Genomic DNA, 26,225 nt, shown 5'->3' with positions numbered 1-26,225 from the left:
ACAGGGCATTACAGGGGAGGCTTGTACTAGGCTTATAAGAGGAGCATAGACTCCAGTCAGAGGGGTGGTGGGCATTGCAGGAAAGGGATGTGTACTGAAGCAAGGTGGCAGGGATGAGTGCAAGTGCAGGCCATTTAGGGAACACCAAGTTCTAAGACCTGAGGCCTCAGGATTTTAAGGAGAAAAGTCACTTGTTCAGATTAGAGTTTTAGAAAGATCAATGTGTGGCAGCAAAGTAGACTGGATTAATGAGTCTCCATCTATATGCCTGAAGAATATTGGCATAGTCAGAGCTGCTCACATCAAGTAGCAGTGGTTTTAATTAGCGGGAAAACTGGTAGATTCCTCAACTGTAAGAGTTTTGCCCGTATTTTCATTAAAAAATCTTTTATTTGTCTACAAGTACCACTAATAACAAAAACAAATATAGTAAGTGTTACTGATTTGACAAAAATGAATAACTATAATAACTGAAACAGCCATCTATGCTTCTTTTTAACTTTAGTTTTGCAAGCATACTCCCTGTGGATGTGTTTTTATACTTTATGATATAAAATATTGTATTTTCTGTGATGAAAAATTCCCGTTTCTGTGCTGAAATAAGTCTCTAAATGTTTCACGATATCCACAGAATAAAAATAGCATTCAAAGTCCCCCTGCCCAGTTCAACTGCTGGTTTGTCTCACACCCTCTTGGCTTCACCCCTGTGTTCAGCCTGGGTCACAACGAGCAGTTTCATGAAGGATTTCAGTCACTTCATGCTGACAGTGTCTCAGCTCAAGGCTCCCATGCCTCTGTTTTCTGTTGTGTGGAGGAGCTAACATTCTTGAGGGCAGTTCTCAAGAAGAAGAGTGAAGGGATTCACTTGTCTTTCCACCGAAGCTGAGGAGGTCGATTCTGAACATTGTGTAGCGTCTGCGGTAGTTCCAGACAGATCCAGCTCCCTGTGGCCAGTGACCTGCTTAATAATGACTCTGCATTAGTTTTTTTCTCCTTTCTTCACTCCTGCCCTCTAGGGATTTCCTCCCAAATAAACAATTTAAACACAAATTTTGTCTCAGGCTTCCCTTCCGAGGATAAACCTTTCTCCCTTAATGATCCTGTCTCCTTCTCATTGAGTTTGAGGACTACTAAGGGACAGAAATAGTTCTAGAGGGACAAAAAGACTTTTGTGGAGGCCGTTGTTATGATCAAGGCAAACATAATCAAGGTACTGGCCCTACCAGACACAGTGCCAGCTGGGATGGAGCACATGCACCAGTTATTACAATAAAAATGCCTTATACTTGTATAGTGCTTCATCATATTCAAAACTTACTTATAAATATTTTAGTTAATTTTTTTTTGCAAGTCCCCCCTTCTTAAATTTTTAAAAATTCACATCTCTGTCTCTCATGGGTGCGTAGCTGGCTTAGCCAATAAAGAATGTTACTCTTGATCTTGGTATTGTGAGTTTGACCCCATGTTGGGTATAGAGATTACTTAAAAAGAAATTTAAAAATCCTAACAAAACAAAAAAAACCCAACCTGGTTCTAATCAAATCTCTCTCTCTCTCTCTCCCTCTCTCTCTCTCTCTCTTTCTCTGTTATTCCATTTATATAAAGTCCATTTATATGTCAAACTAAGTTCCAGCGTTGGTAGTCTGGTTAATGATGACCTTTTGGAAGAAGGAGATAGTATAATGATTGGGAGGGGGCATATGTCAAACCTCACATTAATGTGTCCATCACTAAAGTGAAGTGCATAGGGGAAGGATTATTTTCATATTAGAAATGAGGAAACTAAATTATACAAAGTATAACTGATTTTTTAAGGTCAGGTAGTAAGTGAGGGACAGACCTGCCTATCAAAGACTTTATTTCAGATCCTCATTAAGAAATAAATATTTCTCTACGAACCCACTAAAACTAAGCTGCTCTATAATTACTTTGCTGAACTATGTATGTGACAGACTGTGAAAGATGTTGGTAAATAACACCAGCTTCCTCATTCAAGTTCTGAAGCAAATGAGAAATAGGATAAAGAATTGGCAAATGTAGATAAAAATATTTGTTTTACCTCTGATAAAGCTGAAATTCGTGAATAGGGATTTATTTGTTTAGCTGCAGGGCTAAAAATACCTGACGAGTTACTGAAGCTAGTTGCTATGGGAAAGGAATAAGAAGGGGTTGGACATCACATGCTAGGTTTGTCCTTCAAAACTATTTATTTATTTTTTAAAAAAGATTTTATTTATTTATTCATGAGTGAGAGAGAGAGAGAGGCAGAAACAGGCAGAGGGAGGAGCAGGCTCCATGCAGGGAGCCCAATGTGGGCCTCGATCCCGGGTCTTCAGGATCAGGCCCTGGGCTGAATGCGGCACTAAACCACTGAGCCACCTGGGCTGCCCCTCAAAACTCTTTAATAAGATTAAGACACTCTTCCTCCAGAAAGGGAAGAGCAAAAGAGAGGAGAGACGCCGTGGGTCTTGTGCTAAATGGGAATGGGAAATAAGCAATCCCCCTCAGTAATGTGATCCCGCATGAATTCATTCATTAACAACGTGTTCAGAGTGACCTCTACATTTCAGGTATATAATGATATAGTGATGGGCAAGACACAATGTTCCCTGCCTCCTGCTGCTGGTTAAAATCTAAAAAAGTAATCCCCAGCATAAAGTCAAGAATTTATTAGTTTTTGATAAATCATAAAAAATGATGGTAAAGTGTGAAACATCTAACAGAAATGAATTTAAAACTTCAAACTATGAGTCGCATGAAAATATATATGTACTGCTTTTTATTGCATTATGCTATTAGAAAAGATAATGTAATACCTTTCTGAAAAATCAGATAATCTAAGATCTGATCATCCAATATCTGAGTGATTCTTTTTTAGCTACAGAGAAATATTTACCACCAACCTTCCAACCTCTGCATACACACCATTCCTACCCTAACCCGAATCGCATTCTCTCTGAATGGTAGAAGCATTATTCATCAATTCACCCTCTCACCCTTTTGACAAAGAGAAACATTTAAACTTTTCCCATCTAAAATAAATAAGCAAAATACACACACACACACACACACACACACACACACACAATTACTGCCTACTGAGTCATCTTCTTGTTCTGTTAGCAGAAAGCTTCCAAAAGAGAGGTCAGTCTAAAATCACACATTCCGACTTCATCTGGCTTGTTTCACTACCCAACAGGTACAGGATTTACTTCCTAATCTAGGTTCTGCTTCTTTTCTTTACTGTCTCTTATCATTGCTTCACAGCTGCCTTGAGTAATGACTGGCTTCCTGAATGTTCCATGCTGTCATGCTTCTGTACTTTTACACATACAATTTCCTCTCCATGAAAAGTCTCCATCATCTTCTCTATCTTGTGAAGTCCTTACCTTTTTAAAAATGACTCAGATAAGTAGAGGATACAACTCTTGATCTTGGGGTGATGAGTTGATGCCCTACATTGGGAGTAAGTAAATCTTACTAAAAAAAAAGAATAAAATAAAATAAAATAAAAAGACTCAGTCTAAGGCTTCATTTCCAGGTTATGTTTCCTTCTTGACTGAGTGACTGACTTATATTTGTGCTTCTTTAGAATTCTCTAGATATTTATATTCCTTTAAATCTCATAAGTTGTGTGTTATGGTCCAGAATGTGGTCTATCTTGGTGAATGTTCTACATGAGTTTTAGAAGAATGTATTCTGCTGCCATTGGATGAAGTAGTCTATACATATCTATTATATTCAGTTAATTGATGGTCTTGTTGAGTTCAACTATGTCCTTCCTGATTTTCTACCTGCTGGGTCTATACCTTTCTGAGAGGGGTATTGAATACTTCAGTTATGACAGTGGATTCATCTATTTCAACTTACAGTTTTATCAGTTCTTGCCTCACGTAGTTTGATGCTCCATTGTGAAGTGCATTCATGTTAAGGTTTGTTATGTAGAATTGAGCTCTTTATCATTATGTAATGCCCTCCTTTTCCCCTAATGACTTCCCTTGCCTTGAAGTCTCCTCTGTCTGAAATTTATATAGCTACTCTTGCTTTCTTTTGACTAATGTTGACATGGCACATTTTCCTCTATTCACTTACTTTTAGTCCATATGTCTCTTTATATTTAAAATGGATTTCTTATAGTAAACACATAGTTAGGTCTTGCTTTTTAATCCAGTGTGATAATCCTTGTCTTTTAACTGGTGTATTTAGAACATTGTTATTCAAAGTAATTACTGATATGGTTGGATTAACATCCACTATATTTGCTACTGTATTTGCTATTTGTTGCCTTTGTTCTTTGATTCTATTTTTGTCTTCCACTCTTTTCCTGATTTTTTTTTGTGGTTTTAATTGAGCATTTTGTATGATTCTATTTTCTTTCCTTTCTTAGCATATCACTTACAGTTCTCTACAGTGGTTGCCTTTGAGTTTATAATACACATTTACAAGGATTCCAAGTCCACTTTCAAGTAACCCCATATCAAGTGTTACCGTAAATAACATTACACTAAGCATAATTACTTGATGAAAATAATTCTGATTCCTCTCTCCCATCTTGTATCTTTGGTGCCATTTATTTTCACTTATACATATATACACATACATATATACAAAAACATATGTCATAATATATATCATACAGAGACATATCATTGAATATATTGTTGATATTACTACTTTGAACAAACTATTGTCTGTTAGATCCATTAAGTGTAGGAAAATAAAAGTTTGTATTTTAACTTCACTCATTCTTTCTCAGATGCTCTTTATTTATGTAGATAGGAGTTTCCAACCTATATTATTTTCCTTCTCTCTAAAGAACTTAACACTGTTTGCAAAGCAGATCTACTGGCAACCAGTTCTCTCAATTTCTGTTTGTCTGGAAAAGTCCTTATTTCTTCTTCATTTTTTTTTAAGATTTTAAAATTTATTTATTTATTTTAGCGGGGTGGGGAAAGAGAGCAGCCAGAGGGGCAGAGGAAGAGGGAGAGAGAATCCCAAGCAGACTCTCTGCTGGGCCCAGAGCCTTGTGTGGGGCTCAATTCCATGACCTGTGATCATGACCTGAGCCAAAATCAAGAGTCCAATGCTGAATTGACTAAGCCATCCAGGCCCCCCTGCCCTTCCTGGTTAAAGGATAATTACACTGGATACAGAATTCTGGGTTGGTGGGTTTTTTTATCTCAACATCCAAGTCATTCTTGTTTGCACTGTCCACGAGGAAAAGCTAACTGTGATTGTTATCTTTGCTCCTCCATAAGCAAGGTGGTTTTTGTCTTTGATTTCTTTCAGTAACGTTTTTATCTTTAATTTTCTGCAGTTTGAAAGTGATATGTCTAGGTGTAGTCTTGACTTTAGCCTTGCTCAATATTCTCTGGGCTTCCTGGGTCTGTGGTTTGGTTTGGAGACTTTATTTTGGAGAAATTCTGTTATTAATTGTCCAATATTTCTTCTCTACTTTCCTCTTTATTTTTCTGGAACTACCATCATGCCTATGCTATGCTTTTTGTACTTGTCTTACAGTTCCCAGTTATTTTGCTGTTGTTTTTCTCAAGACTTTATTTCCTTCCTTTTCAGTTTCAGGAGTTTCTATTGAGACGTTTTCAGACTCAGCCAAATTCAGTGTCCTAATAAGCCCATCAAAGCCACTCTTCATTTTTATTACAGTGTTTTTCATCACTAGCATTTCTTTTTAGTTCCTTCTTAGGATTTCTATCTTTCTGTATACATTGGCCATCTCTTCTTCCATGTTGCCTACTTTATCCATTATAGCTTTCGGCATACTATTATTTTAAATTCCTGTTCTGATAATTTAACATCCCTGCTATATTTGCTTTGTCTCCCTAAATTGCTGGGGCTTTTGCTTTCTGGTATGCCTTGCAATCTTTTCTTGATGTACTTGATAAGAGAATTGCTATAAGTAGGCCTTCAGGGAATTTTTCTCTCATATTTACTCTGAAACTTGGTTAAGCTCCTAGAGGTAAAATTCACAAAATTGTTGAGACACTCCCTATGATTGAATCCCCCTGGAGTTTTCTATTTTAAAAAAAAAATTAAAAAAAAAAATTTGTTTCAAGTTTTTCTTGTTAGTTAACGTATTCTAGTTAGTTAACATATAGTGTAATATTGGTTTCAGGAGTAGAATTCAGTGATTCATCATTTACATATAACACCCAGTTCTCATCACAACAAGTCCCCTCTTAATACCCATCATTCACTTAGCTCATCTCTCCCCTCTAGCAACACTCAGTGTGTTCTCTATAGTTAAGAGTCTCTTATGGTTTGCCCTTTTTCTTTTTATCTTTTTCCTTCTTTCCCTATGTTCATCTGTTTTGTTCCTTAAATTCCACATATAAATGAAATCATGTGATATTTGTGTTTTTCTGACTGAGTTGTTTTGCTTAGCATAATATACTCTAACTCCACCCACATAGTTACAAATGGCAAGATTTCATTCTTTTTGATGCCCAAGTAATAAGTCATTATATAAATAAATATATACATACATACATACCACATCTTCTTAATCCATTCGTCTATTGATGGATATTTTGACTCTTTCCATAATTTGGCTATTGATGATAATGATGCTATAAACATCAGAGTGCATGTGGCCCTTCAAATCAGCATTTTTGTATCCTTTGTGCAAATACCTAGTAATATGATTGCTGGATCTTAGGGAAGTTCTATTTCTAACTTTTAGAGGAACCTCAATACTGTTTTCCAGCATGGCAGCACCACTTTGCATTCCCATCAATAGTTCAAAAGGATTCCCCTTTCTCCACATCCTTGCCAACATCTATTGTTTCCTGTGTTGTTAATTGTAGCCATTCTGACAAATGTGAGGTGGTCTGGCATCGTGGTATTGATTTGTGTTTCCCTGATGATCAGTGATATGGAGCATTTCTTCCTGTGTCTGTTGGCCATCTGCATGTCTTCTTTGGAAAAATGTCTATTCATGTCTTCTGCCCATTTCGTAACTGGATTATTTGTTTTTTTTGGGTGTTGAGTTTGATAAGTTCTTTATAAACTTTGGGTGCTAACTCTTTATCAGTTAACTCTCTGACTTGTCCATACTGAGCCTCCAGCAGTTTATCAGCTACAGTTAAAGTTTCCTACCCTGACACTGGTTTCAGTGGCTATTTCTACTCTAGGAACATCATGACTCTCTGTATTCTTCTGTCTGTCTCTCTAATCTTGGGGGCTTTGGTTTGTCCTGTGTCCACCACTCTATCATATATTCTAGAAAAGTCATTGATTTTTTTTTTTTAGTCTATTTAGCTTTTTACTTACTGTTATGGTGGAATAGGGGTTTCTAAGCTCTGCAGAATCAGAAACAAGAAGTCTTGGCTATCTCTATAATGGCATTTATAATCCACTATAAGTGCTAGCTATTTATTTCCTTGTCTTCCCGGAATGTAAGCTCCTTAATAGCACAGACTTGTGTCACTACCCCTTATACCCAAGGCCTAGCTCAGGACACTTCTCATAATAGACTCAAAAAAATGTTTGTGGAATGAATGAAAGAATGATTACAAAAAATATATTGCAAGATGGTTGCATGTGATTTTGTATCAAATACAATATACAGAAATGGCTGTTGTAGAAAATATATTTGATTAAAAAGTTTATCAATCTGTTAAACTAGGCACAATAGAAACCATACCTTTTAAGTGAAGTAAAAAAGAGATTCTACATCAGTCAAAAGAAACTGTTCATGATTAATGCACAGTACATTCTGCCCATTTTCAATGCTCACAAGTGATATGAAACAAATGATAGATGATAGATAGGTGATCAATCAGAGGTATACAAAGGAAAAAAGAACAGAAACAAAGATGGAGACAGAACAAATGTATTCAATGTTAAAATAAAGCTGTTGTTTCCTGCAGAAATAGCATTATGAAAAAGCTGGGAAGATTGGATGTATATGAACAAATATGACTTAAGAGATGACGATTATGAAGAAAGAAAAAGCCTTAGGATCCATTGAAATTGATGAAACTATAGAATGTAATGGTTATCTTGCAGAAAATGAAGAAAGATAAAAACATAGCTTCCAAAATAATAATCAATTTGGTAGGCAAAACATCCTTTCTACAATACGCTAAAATATTTTGAAGTTTTTTGAGCTATGTTGCGCTATAGAGAAATGAACACGTCTTTTAAAAAAATACTTATTTGAATTTATTAATTAGCATATAATGTATCATTGCTTTCAGAGGTAGAGGTCAGTGATTCATCTGTCTTATATAACACCCGGCGCTCATTGCCTCACGTGCCCTCTTTAATGTCCATCACCCAGTTATCCCATCGCCCCACCATAAGACCTGTATTCATGTACAAGATCCATTACTTACTAATCGAAAAATTGTATCACTTTGGCATATTATTTTTTTTTCTCCTTAGACTTCAGTTATCTGTTCAATGAAGATAGTTCCTACCTTGAAAACTGATTTTCAGTTGTAGCAATATATGTGCTAACTGGGAATCAGTAAATTGCAGTTACATTTAGAATGATATTAGAACATCATATATTGCTTTATATCACAGCATACACACACATACACATTTGTGAATAACTGCTATTTGTGTCTCTAACATTGTTCTTACTCTGAGGTCCAAGTCCATATTCCCGACTACCTAATGATTACACAGTCTTCAGGAAGTGAGCATGCCTAGAAGTAAACTCCTGTTTTTCTCTGCAATTTGAAGCATCAAGGTCATAGCTGGATACATTTTATCAGTGAGTCAGATCTGAGCATATTTGTGAGTGCGAGACCAAAAACCAGAGTGAAAGTAGAGGACAAGCATTGTGTGAACAATTAATAATTGAGGTGTAACCTCAGTCGGAGAATGAAGGTGTAGGATTTGGGCTGTGAAAGAGGTGGGGGTGACTGGGTTACACAGGATACGTGCATTGGCAAGTTAACCAAAGCACAGGCATGAGAAAAGCCATTAGCTAGAGCAATGGCTTTTTACTAACCCACGTTGCTATTTAAGCAAATTACTGTTTGCAGTGTTCTTTATTTAAGAACATCTTAATATCAAGTATTAAGTGTTTTGAGTGTTAATATAAAAGGAACATCTGATAACCTTTTGCTAACCAGTCTTGCTTGTGTTAGTTGGCTGGCTCAGGTCTTAGTGCAATGCTGAGGGGGTGATAATAGCAGCATTCTTGTCCTACTTCTAACTCAAAAGGGAATACTTTTAATATCACTGCATTTAGAAAATATTTATTGCAGTGATTTTTTTATGTGTTTATAACCTTTATCCTGTCAACCATTATCTTTTGAGATGCCACTTATTTATCATAACTTCACCTGTCTACACGGAAACAAGGTAGCAGGGAAAGCTGTCTTGTTTTGTTTTGTTTTGTTTTGTTTTTAATAATGCAAGTGTTTTCAATAACACAAAGTGGAATGAACATTTTGTGTTATTGAAATACTTATGTAATCATTGCCTAAGAGACTAAAATGAGATGAATTCATGATTCATCTGCAACATACAAACTGGTAGGAAAAACGGCTTTGGTTTAAAAAGGCTGAACATTTTTGATGAGGAAAGGCATAAGCCCCTGAAATGAAATATTTTGCAATTCTAATTAGAGACCTATCACAGTAAATCCTTTAGTTGCCATTTTCATATTTGCATATATATTTCAGACTTACAAATATATTCAGAATAATCCCTCAAGAAATCCTTCTCTCTTCACTCCAAATAAGGCTCTCACATTTACAACCCTAAATTACTTAAATATTAATTAGTTCTAAGATTAAACGTACTAATAATATCACAGGGTCATTTTTGAGATGAGTCACTCTATTTTTATTTGGTTCAGTTAAATTCAAGTTTGTATTGTCAATTCTTGTCTGAAGTTTATGCACACTCTTGGAAAGACTAGATATTAAACATAATTTATTTAAATAAAAAATAAAGTAATTTAAAGTAGTTTAAATTTAAATTGAGATTTAATATTAATATAAGAAAACAAAAACTAATTTGTCAAGCAATTAAGAAATGCTAACATAAGGTAGTTAAGAGCATGGACTTCACAAGTTTGGTTCTTTGCTATGGCACTTCTTTGATGTGTGACCTTGGATAAATAGATTAACCTCTGTGCTTCAGTTTCCTTTTCTGTACAATGAAGATATTAATAATATCTCACACAAAGAGAGGTATTTTGAGAATTTTAATGTGAGAATGTAACTATCTTAGAGTATTCTAGACATGGCAGTCTATAAATTTTGACTATTTGTTATTATCATCATTGCCGTAATGTCATGAAATAGGTGACAAATTATGATTCTTATGGTATCTTTTTAAAAAGATTTATTTATTTATTTTTGAGAGAGAGATAGAGAGTAAGAATGAGCAGGGGGAGGGACAGAGGGAGAGAAGGAAAGAATCTCAAGTAGACTCCCTGCAGAACGTGGAGCTGGATGGGGCGAGGGAGGGTGTTCCATCTCATGCTGCAAAGATCATGACCTGAGCTGAAATCAAGAGGCAGATGCTTAACTGACTGAGCCACCCAGGTATCCTTGATTCTTCTAGTATCTTTAGTATAGTTCATATTAATGTTTTTCTTGTTCATACTAATGTTTTAATGAGACAGCATATACGGTTGCTATAGAAACCATGATGTGAATTTGTTGTCTTCAATGAACAGAATTTCAAGGATAATATGACATTATTATTATTTGTTACAATTAAAAATGAAGTAATGGAGGCACATGGAACAAGAGATTCCCTAACAAGACTAAAATGGTGTCTACTATCTTTACCAGCTAGAATTTCTATAAGCTAAGGTAAGTACACTCATATTTCTCTGTGCTTCATAATTGGCAACCCTATTATCTATCCTGTGTTAGTCTTCTTTTGGGAAAAATGCTCAAGTTCAGTTCCCATTGCCATAACAACAGACTACTCTCCCTAAAACAAGATATGCTCTGACTCAAAGTAAAATTGTTTCCATGGAAACTGCTACATATTTAAGTACAGCAGCCTGGTTTTTAATCAGTAAAATTGTCTTTTGTCAAAAAGCAATCACGTATTGCTGCTAATATAACTACATGTATTGTGGGGAGTATGGTAAATAAATAAAGTAAAATCGGTTCTCACAAAAATAAAAACAAGATTGATTAGCCCTTTTTAATAGTCACAGTTTTCCTGTTCATGAAATAAAAATCTCCATCATATATACATGTGCCAGTACATAACACATCTCTGTACTGAATATATTGAGTATAAAATATTCCTATTTCTTATATTTGGACCACATTTAAATAAAATCCTCATCATTGAAAATGAAACCGTCCCATGGTCCAAATCTGTTTCCTGGGTATTCCCTTCATTCCCATTTACTTGCTTTACTGATGGCTCTTTCTAATGTGGAAGGTAAAAGGGTGTAACTATGGTTAACATTTGAAATTGGAAGTGGTTGGCTTGTTGACATGGTCTCTCAAGTAGAAAAAGGTGGAGGACAGTTTCTCTTAAGTAATGTTCTGGTGAATTCTAATTTCCTATTTACCACCGTGATCGGTATTTAGGTGGAATTATGTTTGATTCCTGATCTGTGGTTTTTCTAGCCATGTGACTTTGGGCTTAATTTTTTCATTCGCAAAGTGGAGTTAATAAGCCTACCCCGTGGATTATTGAGAGAATTAGATGAGACAAGGCATGCAGGAGGCTTAATACGTGTGTTATCTCACCTACCAATGCCTAGCGCATAGAGTGCGCTTAGTGGCTAAGAGCAGCTCTCATTATTCCCATTATCATGAATCTGACTTGAATCCTAACAGAAAAGGAAGTTATAAGTTACTGGTATTGCATATATACAGCTCCTCAACAATAATTTTTTTCATTCTTTCATCTTATTTTTATAGCATAAAGATGTCTATAAAATCTAAATACATAATATAGATTATGTGGTAATATAATAAAATAGTTTTTCAGCGAGATTGAAGTTAAAATACTTGATATAAGTTTATTTTAATCACTTTTTTTTTTAAGATGAATGAATCCATCTTTTACTTTTCTCTCACAATTCCAATTGCATCCAGCAGATCAGATAACTTTAGGCTGAAATATATCTCAGATTTTCTAGGACAGTCTTGAATTTAAATATCCTGTTTCATTGTTCCCATAGGTATAGCTGTACCTGTCAGGCACTGTGTCCTGATTTTGGGGTAAAAAATATTGTCACTGTAAACGCAAGACGTGTACCGTCCCTGACTTTGGCACTGGCAGGTAATTGTAGTCAGGATTCCAGGTCTCGGAGTGCAGATGGCACCTCAGCAGGGTCATTGTGCTGCCGCAAAACACACTGGCAAAGTCCCATGACACCAGCCTACCCGACGACAAGCTTCAGAGGACAGCAGGTGACTCGTATTTATCTTTTTATTTGTTTCCATGGAAAAGACACAAAGGGCAGGTTGTCAACACCTAAATAATTGACAGCCAAATCTCTGCTGTATGGTTCAGTTTTAACAATGTTATTAGGTCTGGTACTGGCGAATTATTTCACTGATAGTGGACTAAAATAACACTAAGGATGACCCTCTCCCTGCTATATGCTCCCTGTTCGGAGAGAAGAACAAAGAATCAGAACAATCGCTTCTGAGAGATCATCTAGATGAAATTCAAATCCTTCTTTTGATTGGCCAGAGAAAGAGAGAGGTCATACAAGGTTGAGACCACATTCCTCATTCTCCTGGGACACTGAGCCCCTAACTTTAAAGCAGTCTTCAGTTCCTCTCTTCCAATTCTTCTGATTATGGGCAACTATTTGAGATTTCATGAAAAAATGATCTATGCATCGATATTTTCAAAAGGTTTGAGGCAAAGAGCAGACAAGATCAAGGGTGCTGGAAATTCTCTCACAGGAAGGGAAGGATTTAGACTAGAATAGAAGGGAGAATGACTGTGTAATAGAAGGAAAATTATGGTTCTTGGGTAGGCATAAATAAAAAGCAGGCTAGATTAAAGAAGGATGTATGGAATAAGTCTCTCAGTCGGTAAAGCTGGTGTATTAGTTGCCTAGGGCTGCATAACAAATTACCCCAAACTCTAAGGCTTATAGCAATAGGAATTTATTGTTTCACTGTCCTGGGAGCTAGAAGTCTGAAATTGAGGTGTCGGCAGGGCCATGTTCTCTCTGAAGTTTCTATGGGAGGATCTTTCCTTGTCTCTTTCTAGCTTCTGGTGATGGATGTCAATCCTGGGTGTTCCTTGACTTGTAGGAGCATCACGCTAATCTCCATCTCTGTCTTCACATGGTTTTCACCTTCTGGGTCTATTTCTGTGCTTCTTTTCTTATAAAGACACCAGTCATATTGGATTAGAAACATGCTAATCCTGTCCGATCTTATTACATTTCCAATGACCATATTTCCAAATGATCACATTCTGGGTTTCCGGCAGGGTCAAGAGTTTGGAGGGAGACTGTTCAATCTAGGACCTCTGATGTTCTTTTTACTCCCCACATCTTATCCCCTATGGTAAAAGATTGGGAAGAGCTGGAGATATTTTCAGAGTACAAGCCAAAGGCCAGTACTCAGGATTGCATCAAAGAGTACCCTGGAGGGAGAAGGATGCCATGAAAATATATAACCACAATTTGATTGTGTAATTGTGGACTGGCCGGCAGACTTGGAAGATAAACAGTAATAAATAGTTAACTCTCCAACAAGCTTGATTTTATTTCACAAAACACATGATCAATGGAAGCAACACATACTTAGACTTAATTTAGTGTTCTGGTCAACGAGTTGCTTTTCTAAGAATTTTTGTGAATACATAAGGTTAAATTTGCCTCATTTCATTACCACAAATGTCAAGTGAGATAACATTAATGCATGGCACCTAACCAAATAATTCCCATTAGTTCTTTTCTCTTTCTCTTTGTATGACTATATTCATGCCTTGGTGTGGTCCAATACCAGGGGTCTCTGCCTCTTGTGGTAAAGGTTTTACATTTATTTAATACAGGTCAGAAATAAGACAATTTTATTTCTTTGAAACAAAAGTCAAATAATTCCTAGAATTCTCTGAGATAGAATTCAGTTCTGTTGAATTCTAGCCACATAGTGAAATTGAAAGAGAACCTGTTGAATTTATTTTTCATTCTCTTTTTCTTCATACAAATGTCTCTTCATTTAGAAAAGAAACACTTATAAACTACTCTATTAGATTGATTTGACTAAAAATGTTTGATAGAGCCTGTTCTATCATCTATCTATCTATCTATCTATCTATCTATCTATCTATCATCTATCTATCTATCTATCTATCTATCTATCTATCTATCTATCATCTATCTCTATCATCTATTTATCTCTATCATCTATCATCTATCTATTATCCATCTATATCTATCTATCTATCATCTATCTATCTATCTATCTATCTATCTATCTATCATCATCTATCTATCATCATCATCATCATCATCTATCTATATCATGTATCTATCTATTATCTACCTATCATCTATCTATCTATCTATCTATCTATCTATCTATCTATCTATCATCTACCATCTGTATTACATAAGCCAAATAGTTCACTGCCTTGTGAGGATATAAATAGCTGGTATCCAGTTTAAGCTTATAGTCTCCCATGTATCTGCTTGCCTCTGAGCAGGTGTTTATAACTGAGGGTCTGCCCTAAACCTTAGAATTTAGCTGCATTGATGTGCAGCTTCTTCATCTATTCTTTGTATCCTATTCCTCCCACTGAATTCTAGAAACCAAGGATTCGTGCTGCACGGAACTGCTCTGCTATTATCAAACTGCTGAGTGGGAGGCTAGAGCAGTGCATATAAGTAAATCTGGTAAACAGTGTTTAAAATTAGTATGTGACAAGTACAATTTTTTTTCTTTTTCATGGCTTCCCTTGGGCATTAATTAAATACAGCATTTTCAAGCATTTTCTCATACAGAATCATTTCCTCCTATGTATTAAAATATTCAGACTGTGAATGCAACAGACAGCAATATTAAATTCTAATGACTATTTCTGAAATAGCAAGGAGTTGGGTCATACCCAGTCTGTAACAGACACCGGTAAAATTGAAATATTTTTCCATTAACATGCAGATGAGTCAAGTTTGAGGATTACTTCATTTGTGGAAGAGTTTCTTTTTTTCATAATGGGGAGTTAAAATTAGGGCAGGTTGCTACTACCCTTGGAAAAAAAATTTTGTTTCTCTCTGTCTCCTTCCTGCCCCCTCCCTCTTTCTCATTTCTTCCTCTCTCTCTTTCTTACCTTCCCTCTTCCCTCCTTCCTTCCTTTTTTCTTCCTGTTTTCTTCTCTCCATCCACCTCCTCTCTCCCTCTCTCTTTCTTGAATACAGATACTTGAATTCTGCAGTTATATTGATCAATGTGCCTTATCTTTCTATCACATATGAGAATGAATAGCAATTACTAAAAATAATATAAAATTGAATATTAGAATTGAAAAGAAAAACCTGCTTCATTTTTCTTGCTATGAAAATCATTTATGTTTTATAAAAACACATTGCTATTAATAGTAACGTAATTATTTCTATATATTGACTTTAAATCTTTCCACAGACATACAATTTAATTAATGTTTATTTCACACACAACATATGTTTATGAAAGTAAATTTCTGACAATCAGTCCTTGACTTAAAATCATGTTGTTGTTGTTATTTTTCAAAAACAGTATTTTGAAATTTCATACTTAAAAGCACGTACACACACACAAGATTCATTTTGATGAGTGCTGAAAATCTTTCAGATACACTCTTGTATCTAGAAATAAATACTAAGTGGCTGGTTTTATCTGTACATTGAGTTATTCTATCTGAAAAAATGTCCTATCTGCCATGTGCCAAACACTGACACACTGCTTTGTGTTATAGAGGCTGCAAAAAAGGCAGTTTCCTGTTTTCATGGATTTTAAACCTGCTACTATATGTAATATACCAGCATATATTATCTATAATTCAAGTATGAAAGTGTCCATGGGCAGAGGATGTAAACACATAAACAGCTGCAAAACAGAGGAGGTTTCTAGAATCTATTTGGCATGAATATGAGGAAAGAGAATTTCTGGAAAAAAAAAAAAAAACAACTATGAGGCAAATGATAGATTTGTACCAATGAAAAAGAACCATAAATCAGCATGACCTAAAAATACAGAAAAAAATTAGAAGATTGAGTTTCAATTAGTGGCTGGCTGAGTGTGTTTTGATGAGCACTTCCTATGGTCTCTGCATTGTTCTTGGGGAATGGAAACAGGTGCTAGATTATTGAGGTATGCTCTCTTACACTGATTATGAACATATTTTTTGAAAAGCAATGAAGTAGGGTAAAACTGAAATAACGTTTATTCTGTCATAGTAGTTTACTCTGCCAATCAAATAAAAAAGTCTTATTCACAGGATAATACATTCCGCTGAAGAATCCATTTAACTCAAAAAGTAACAGACTTTTTCTGGTATCATTCTTACGTCTATAGAAAATTGGTTCTGATAACAAGAGATAGCTCGTATAGAAAATGTTCCAAAAACAAGGAAAATACTCTGATTATCTCTAATGAGACCAAGTGGATTGAGATTAAATGACACCTTTTCTGAAAAATTAACACAAACACACAACTCTTAGAGTCACCAACAAACAAGAATAGGCTATTCTCTACGCCAAGACAATCAGATGAAAAAATATTTATAATCTTTTTATCTCTTTTTTGTTACCATCCTCACCTGCCCACTTCTCAAAGCATATTTGTCCACCATGGATGAGATAATCACATGTGCACATTTTTAAAAAGATTTTATCTATTTATTCACGAGAAACACAGAGGCAGAGAGGCAGAGACATAGGCAGAGGGAGAAGCAGGCTCCATGCAGGAGCCCGATGTGGGACTAGATGTGGGGACTCCAGGATCATGCCCTGAGCCAAAGGCAGATGCTCAACCACTGAGCGACCCCGGAGCCCCATATGTTGCCTATAATATAAGCAATTTCCACAGTTAGAATAAATCCATGGTTAAGGCATAACTGGGCCCGTGTTACCTTTAGTTACTATCCATAAGTAATGATATATGGTGATGATCATGGCAATTTAAGTTTCAGGAAAGAATTACTACTTATAGATATTTTCTAATTGGATTCTCTCAGCCATGAGACATAGATGAGGCAGAAATTTTGTATATTATGTCTGTAAAGATAAAAAAAAAAGAGTTATCTTCAATTTGCTGCCCATGCTCAATCATCAAATCAGTTAACAGAGCCGAGTTTAAAGGAAGAGCTTATTTCTCCAAGCACTGGACTTTCTCTTTGACATCACACTGTTATATATGCTTATCCTCTAATCATAGCATATTGTAATTATATTATCTGTCAATAAATCTTTTTAAATGCTATCAGTCAAAATAAAGAATTAAGCCAAGGTAGAGAAATAAATGGTAACCTAGAGCTAAAATTATCTCATTGGAAAAATTATCATCATTCTTTTGGTTACAAAATAATGATATTTCTGTCTTTGATGAAAATAATATGATTGTTTTATTTTGCATAGTCTCAGAGTTTATTTCAAACCATAATGGCCAGCCTTAACGCCTGCTTATACACACATAGTTAAAGCAAGTTTCCCATTTTCCAGCTATGTTCTAATAACTGAACTTGGGGAATTAACTAGTATCAAGAGACTAGTCCAAGGTCATTCTGTAGGTAAATTGAGATTTTAAAAAATCCCAGAGCTCCTATTACATTGCCTAAGTCCTTGAATCATGACATTTCCCTACTGCTACATTACTTAACTGGGCAAAGAGCTGTGCTTTTTGAATGAAAGATCATGCTGTTTTGTGATGCTCAGCATTCGTAATTAATGCACAAATCACTGCCAGTGTATCTTTCAATAAAGATTATTTTAATTAGACCAGTGAAATAATTAAACCTTGATTTTACTAAGTCTAGTCTATACATTGGCTGTTTGAAAATTAATGTAAAAAAGAATCACCAGTACTTGAGTTTCCAATTTTCCACATGCATAGTTATAACATTTTGAACTAAGCTACTTGGCAAAATATTTCATTGGAAACATTTCTTCTTCTTAATGAAGATAGGAAGGCAGATTATGTTTTTAATGAGAAGCAGTTAGGTTGATGTGTTTGGATGGCATTTACTAAACTAGCCTATTTAGACAATCTTACCTTATATGATCTACTTACGCATTAGAAGAAATTATAAGCTATGTTTTAGGACCCAAGTAATAAAAAGATTCAAGATGCCTGTTACTTGAAGCATACTGTGAATATGTTGGAATCATTAAATATAAATATTTTTGCTTTTGGATTTATTTTAATTAAGAGGACATCTTTCTTTATTTCCTTTTATGTTTCAAAAGAAAAAAATATATTAGGAGAAGGGTAACGTTTCAGGAATACAATTATTATTTCATATGTTCTGTGCCAAATAAAATGGATGAATTTTTTCATCTGCCATATGAAAGCTATAATATTTGATCAATCTTTCCTTTTCTAAATATTAGAAAAATTTCTCAGATAAATCCAAGAGATAATTAATTCACACGATCTCATTCTTAGTGAATAATCAACAAATAAAAAGAGCATTTTAAGTGAAATCGTGGTTACATATGCATGTTAACTACGATGGTTATTACTTCTTTTTTTAAAATTTTTATTTATTTATTCATGAGAGACAGAGAGAGAGGCAGAGACATAGGCAGAGGGAGAAGCAGGCTCCCTGTGAGGAGCCTGATGCGGAACTTTGTCCCAGGACTCCCCGGGAATCATGACCTGAGCCAATGGCAGACACTCAACCACTGAGCCACCCAGGTGTCCCTGGTTATTATTTCCTTAATTGACATTTGAAATATGAGAGAACAGTAACATAATTTGTTATATATCAGATCTTCATGACTTACATTCCTAGCTCCCTACAATTGAGAGCAATCATTATTTTTTATTTCAAGTTTTTACTTAAGTTTTAGTTAGGTAATATATAGTGTAATATTAGTTTCAGGAATAGAATTTAGTGATTCATCACTTACATATAACACCCAGTGCTCATCACAAGTGCGCATCACACATTTAACTCATCCCACTCCCCCAAACACTTCCCCTCCAGCAACCCTCAGTTTATTCTCTATTCTTAAGGGTTGCTTAGGGGTGCTTGGGTGGTTCAGTCAGTTAAGTGTTCAACTCTTGATCTCAGCTTGGGTCTTGATCTCAGGGTTGTGAGTTCAAGCCCCATGTTGGATATGGAGCCTTTAAAAAAATTGAGAAGAATTTCTTATAGCTTGCTTCCCTCTCTTTTTTTCCCCTTCCCTTGTGTTAATCCATTTGTTTCTTAAGTTCTACATATGAATGAAATCATATGGTATTTATCATTCTCTAACTTGTTTTGCTTAGCATAATACACTCAAGCTCCATCCACGTCATAAGAGCAATAATTTAATTACAAATATTTCCTTTAAATCATATTTTTCTAGTAGTCCTCAAGCAATTCTTATCCAGTCAGAATTTCTCTTTAAGTTTTTGAAAGTGTAACTGAAAACTTTAACAACAAGCCAAATAAATATATAGTGATATGGCAAGCAGGGAAGAAATAAATCCAAGTCACTTTCACCCATCCAATCACCCGCTAGAAGATGAATTATAGGTATGAAAGCAAAAGAAATATGTGTTGCACCACTGGGTGATAAAAAAGAAATATGAAAGTAACAGAATAACTGGTCTTAGGACTATTTTATAACGGCCACTTTTTCCTTACCAATTTCCCCCCTTTGTTCTCTCTGTCAATTCTGCTGGGCAACTGCATCGCAGTCACAAATAAATATGTAACCAAAGGCCATCTAGAATTGTAGGTTAAAATAAGGAGTAATCCATTATATAAGGTCCTGAATGTCAGCATTCTCTCTATTATCTCAGTGGTAAATTGTTTTCATTTAGAATAATTATAAGTTAGCAGTGCATTGTGCTCACTGTTTTCCTGCTGAACACTAACTGCTGAATGCTGAGCTGAACCTTGTCTCCATGGAACAGGAGAGGTATCAGAATGTAAATGAAGCAAAAAGAGGGCACCTTGGGGATGTAAAAGCCATGGGGATTAACGCTGAACACAAATCATAGCTCCTCAGTGAAGAAGCTCTATGGTTTTAATTTGGCACACTTATCACTGGGGAGCCTCAAACACTGGAGAAGTGATAGTATTTAGGAGTGATAAGACTAAGGCAATGGCTGGAATCTATGTTTTGTGTTTATTCCGTGTGACTTTTTTTTCTCCAGAAAGACAATCCCCTAAAGAATCTTCAAGGATAGACCCTGTAAATTCTTTTTGATTTTTAGTCTGTTGTTTTAAAATAAAAGCAAATTAGATGTGAGTGGACAAAGTACATTGGAAAACAGTATTTTTTTTTTTCACTAAGGTAGGGTGACAGGTCTGGGACAAGTTGCTAAATGTGAGACCAAGAAATTGTATTATTTATAAGTGTATTGGAAAAGTGTATTGGCTTGGGTATTAGAAGTAAAGGTATTATGCTTACCCGTCCACAGTAAGCAGCTGTGAAACTTGATAAAAAATATGAAGTGGGACACCTGGGTGGCTTGGTGGTTGAGCATCTGCCTTCAGCTCAGGTTGTGATCTCGGGGCCCTGGGATTGAGTCCTGCAATAGGCTCCCTGTAAGGAGCCTGTTTCTCCCTCTGCCTATGTCTCTGCCTCTCTCTGTGTGTCTCTCATGAATAAATAAATAAAATCTTAAAAAATATATATGAGGCAACTGCTTTTAGGCATTAGCAAACATGCTGTGATCTTTTAGAGAAGATGTAACACAAGGTGAGCTACACAGTTATCTCAATTTTCACCCAGAGCACTTTTCAAACTTTATGCAGAGGACTGGATCGTAAGCAGAGAGTGACGGAATTTCTGGGAAGAGGAAGCAGAAATCAGGTATCAGGGTTGCTGAGGTGTCTGAATATGTGGAGCAAGGTACCAAAGATGAGTTAGCTCTGCAAAAAAAATGAGCACAGAAATCTGAAAAGGTGTTTCCTTGAGTTTTTGGCCAAATACTAAGCTGTATGTACCCAGGGTAAGACTCCATGAGGCCCACCAGAAAACAAACAAACCATTCCAGAGGGCTCTGAGCTGAATAGAGATCTTAGAAGTCAAACAGTGCAGAAAAATACCAGTCAGAATGGAGAGATCTTGGGTAACATTTCAAATACTCAAAGAAGCTCCTAGAAGACAGGAGGGCTACCCTAGCCCCAAGGTAAGGGCTACTCTAGACGTGTCCTTACAAAATTTAAGAGTTATGTCTATTTTTTCTAATCTATGTATTTTATTTTTAACACACACAAAATTTATTAATAGCTTAATTAGATATATGTCTTATTAGTTAAAACATAATTCATTCTATGGTTAATTAACTTATTTACAAATTTAGTTCTTATATGATTTCTTTTTAAAAAATGCAAAGCAAATACTTTAATAGTTAAAAGAGCAATTTACATATGGTCAAGGACAGTAATTTTAGTAAAAATGAAAATCAATCACTGTACCTTTTCTTGAGCTCTTCAGAGAATTATCTTTTGATTTGTCTGTGTGATTGATTAATACATGTGTTTTTTTCAGATTTGACATAAACATCAGTAAAAAATCATCCATAAATTCACTCACTGCTAAATTAAGCTTAATATTCTCTAACAGGGAGAAAAACCAGACTCTAAACAGAGTAGCACCAGGTAGAGCATAGGAAATGCAGTTGATGGTATTATAATAGCAGTGTACGGTGACAGATGGTAGCTATGCTTGTGGTGAGCACAGCATAACTTATAGACTTGTGGAATCATGTTGTACACTTGAAACTAATGAAATATAGTGTGTTAACTATACTACAATTAAAATAAACAGCGTAATATCCACGAGTCCACCATACAATAAAAAAATGCAATACAAAGAAACAAGAAAATGTGATCTGTAACTTGGACAAAAATGCAATGAATAGAGGGGCTCCTGGAGGGGCTCAGTTGGTTAAACAGCTGACTCTTGATTTGGGCTCAGGTCATGATCTCAGGATCCTGGGTTTGAGCCTGATGTTAGGCTACGTGCTCAACACAGGGTCCACTTGGGATTCTCTTTCCCTTTCTCTCTGTTCCTCCCTATGCTCATGTTCTCTCTATATCTCTTTCTAAAATAAAGATGTAAAAACATTTTTTAAATGCAGTTAATAGAAACAAACCTATAGATGACAAAAATGTAAAAACAGCTACTGTAAAAATGTCATTATTTTAAAGGAAAAGATTAACATAATGGACAAAGAAATGGGGGGTGTCATTAGAAAAATAGACACAGTAAGAAAAAAACAAATATAAATTCTAAAACCACAAAACCGCAATAGAAGAATTTTTAAAATATCACTAGGTAAGCTTAAAAGAAGTTTGGGTACTGCAGGAGAAAAGATCAAGTAACTTAAAGACTGACTGACCAGTAGAAATTACTGAAACTATAACACCAAGAGAGAAAAAAAGAAGGAACCACAGTAATGTGTAGCATAATATTAAGTGGTCTACCATTAAGTAATTGGAGTCTGGGAAGAAAACGGAAGAGAAATTGAGAAATAAAAATTATTTGAGGATGTGAGTGTCAAATGTTCCAGATTTGATGGCAAATATGCTCAATATCCTCCAGACAAGATTTAAGAAAAATAAAGAACACTCAGTTATATTATAGCCAAATCATTGGAAATCAGAAATAAAGAGAATTGTATCAAAAAGATTAAAATGCCTAGGAATAAGTTTAACCAAGGAGGTGAAAGACCTGTACATTTAAAACTATATAACATTAATGAAATAAATTGAAGAGAACACAAATAACATTAATTATTCCAATTATTAACATAATTCATATTATTAAAATGTCTATGCTACTGAATGTAACCTACAGATTCAATGCAATCCTCATCAAAATACTAATTACATTTTTCACAGAAATAGAAAAATCCTAAAATTCATATGGGATCACAAAAGACACAAAAAACTAAATTAATCCTGAATAAGAAGAACACAGCTGGGGACATTATGCTTTCTGATTTCAAATTATATTACAAAGCCATAGTAATCAAAATGTATGGTATTGGCATAGAAACAGACACAGAGATCAATGGAACAAAATAGGGAGCCCAGAAACAAACCCATGCATATATAGTCAATTAATTTACAACAAAGGAGCTAAGAATATACAATGAGGAATGGATGGTCTCTTTATTATTGGGAAAACTGGACACTTAAATGCTAAAGAATGAAACTAGACAACTACTTTACACTGGACACAGAAATCAACTCAAAATGGATTAAGACTTAAGTGTAACACCTCAAACCATAAAATTCCTAGAAGGAAACAGGAAAAAAGCTACTTGGTATCAGTCTTAGTGATAATTTTTTGGCTGTGACAGCAAAGGCAACTAAAGTGGGACTATGCTAAAGTAAAAAGCTTTGCATAGTGAAAGAAATCAATAATATGAAAAGGCAACCTACCGAATAGGAGACTGTATTTGTAAAACATATATCTGATATGGGGTCAACAACCAAAATAAGGAACTTCTACAACTCAATAGCAAAATATATAATTCCATTAGCAGATGGGTAGACGATCTGAATAGATATTTTTTCCAAAGAAGACATACTAATGGCCACTAGGTACATGAAAAAGTGCTCAACACTACTCAACATCAAGTAAATGTAAGTCAAAACCACAAGGAGTTGTTTGTTACCTTATAACTGTTATGATGGATTTATTTTGGTGTCAATAGATAAAAAGTGTTGGCAGAGATGTGGAGAAAAGGGAAGCCTTACATTATTGGTATAAATTGGTAAATTAGTGTAGCCATTGTGAGAAACAGTATGGAGGTATATATATATATATACATATATAGGCACTCATAGAATAGAAATGAAAGAATAGAAAATTTATATACCATTCACCTTAATCATAAGACACCTGAGGTAGCTATATTAATACCAGATAAAATAGATTTCAAAAGAAGAGCTTTACCAGGTATAAAATGACATTTCATAGTGGTAAAATTTCATCATGAGGACATAAGTGCTTTGAAGAAAGGCTAAGAATTACTTTAGTAATACAAGAGAAATAACAGGATATTTTATTTCTTTTGTTATTCTCATACTCAGACGTTTCTCAGACCACCTGTACTTATAATTGTATATCAGTTTTAGTAATTTCCATGGTTTTCTTTAATGATTTTTATGATTATGGCAGACCTCTCAGTCTGCATACTAGTCATTTCCCCTGTCTTCCTTGCTCTCAGAATCCTAATTTTGTTCCGATGGTGATATGGCCCATTCCAGAGGTGAGTCATGATTAGTTTATCAATCAGAACAATCCATTTCCATTCCATAATGATGGAAATAGATATAGGCCTTTGTTTCTCATCTGGCAAAGAGAATATAAAAAGATTCTGCTTCTGTGAAAATTTGTCGTTACATATAAGGGAGTCCTGTATAGAGAAAAAAAAATTTTGTCCTGTGCTTTTCATTCCTATTTGGGGGCACTTTTGTAAAGACATGTTTAGAATTGCAGCAGATATTCTGAGACATTGGTGAAGGCACTCCCAAATCTTTGAGTGGAGCAAAAAAAAGTTGTAGTTTTTAGTCAATGAACTAAACTTTAAATGACCTATCTCCAGACATTTTGTGATATGAGATTATTAAATGGCTTCCTTGTTTATGTAACTAGTTCTTGAGAATTCTGGATCCACTTATATTTTAGGCTATTAGTCAACATGAAGAACCAAGGGAAATAATATATCTAGATATCTTATATTCCATCCAAAGTTGAAAAGGTTGTTAAATAAAAATGAGGGTTTTTTTTCCTATTTTAATAATATGCTTCATGTATAATAATCTAATCCACTAAATATTTTTACTAATATTTTTTAAAGATTTTATTTATTTATTTGAGATACAGAGAGAGAGTGAGAGAGCATGAGCAGGGGAAGGGCAGAAGGAGAAGGAGAGGGGCAAGCAGACTCCTCACTGATCAACGGAGCTGTAGTCAGGGCTTGATCCCAGGACTCTGAGGTTATGACCTGAGATGAGGTCAGATGCTTAATGGACAGAGCAACCCATGAACCTGAACTAATGTATTTTTCAAACAATGCCATATATTAATTGAAGTAGTTACAAAAACTTTCCTATTATTTATGCCTTTTATACTATTTTCAGAATGATTTTGATTTTTTAATATTTACTACTTTTATATTATGTTATTTTATGTTATAATATATTAAGATTTTTATTACAGATTAAATAAAACAGATTATTTGAATCAACTAGACTAAGATGTGACTTGTTAGAGATTGATGGTATAATATGTGTCTAATATCCCTCTCTTTTTTTTTTTATAAATTTTTTTTTATTTATGATAGTCACAGAGAGAGAGAGAGAGAGAGAGAGAGAGAGGCAGAGACACAGGCAGAGAGAGAAGCAGGCTCCATGCACCGGGAGCCCGACGTGGGATTCGATTCCGGGTCTCCAGGATTGCGCCCTGGGCCAAAGGCAGGCACCAAACTGCTGCGCCACCCAGGGATCCCTAATATCCCTCTCTTTTTAATTGATCATCAAATGGTGGATCTCTGATTGTATGCTCAACTGCCTTTTCTTAGGACCTTTTCTCTGTTCTTTTAAATAAATAATATTTCAACTACTTTCTGCATTTTGTACCGTTATAAACTCCATGCTTATTTTCAATGAATTTTCAAAAAACTAAAAATAAACTTTCATTTTTCTTTTCTTCCTAAATTTTATTATATTATGTAATTTTTTGATATATTATTTTATATCTTTTTATACTGATAAAAATATACCATCAAGGAAGAAGTCCCAAAGTCCATATTAATTCATTCCTTCTTTCATATATTCGTGGATTTTTTTTAATTTTATTTGGCAAATATTTCTTGAATGCCTACTATATTTAGTGTACAGTGAAAACATTATAGATACCAAGGTGATTTCACATACATCATAGTTTATTTTTATGAAATAAACACAGAAAATGAATTAAAACAATTATAACATAAATAAGTTAAGTTAGTTATTTAATAAGTTAGTTAAGTTAGTAATTTAAGTGCTGTAAGAGTAGTTTGTCTATGACATTATGGTAACATTAAAGAGAGACATATGATTTAGTATTTCTGAGGTTAAGAGTAGGAAAGATATAA

At 34.9% G+C, this 26,225-nt stretch overlaps 1 long non-coding RNA gene across 2 annotated transcripts in view; it reads left to right on the top strand.

Annotated features, from left to right (window-relative positions):
* LOC140603141 (uncharacterized) overlaps positions 1 to 25,711 on the top strand; it is a 57,348-nt gene extending 31,637 nt beyond the window's left edge. Inside the window, exons 1-3 of one of the 2 annotated variants that reach the window (XR_012006188.1) lie at positions 10,401 to 10,805; positions 12,146 to 12,377; positions 24,315 to 25,711. This is a non-coding gene — a long non-coding RNA (uncharacterized lncRNA). Of the gene's footprint in view, positions 1 to 10,400; positions 10,806 to 12,145; positions 12,378 to 24,314 lie in introns of those variants that run through there. The other variant, XR_012006189.1, reaches the window with a different exon arrangement.
* The last annotated feature ends 514 nt before the right edge of the window (positions 25,712 to 26,225 follow it).

Source organism: Canis lupus, chromosome 13 (assembly GCF_048164855.1).
Source record: "Canis lupus baileyi chromosome 13, mCanLup2.hap1, whole genome shotgun sequence".
Taxonomy (NCBI): Eukaryota; Metazoa; Chordata; class Mammalia; order Carnivora; family Canidae; genus Canis; species Canis lupus.
This window is presented reverse-complemented; position numbering and strand designations above follow the sequence as displayed.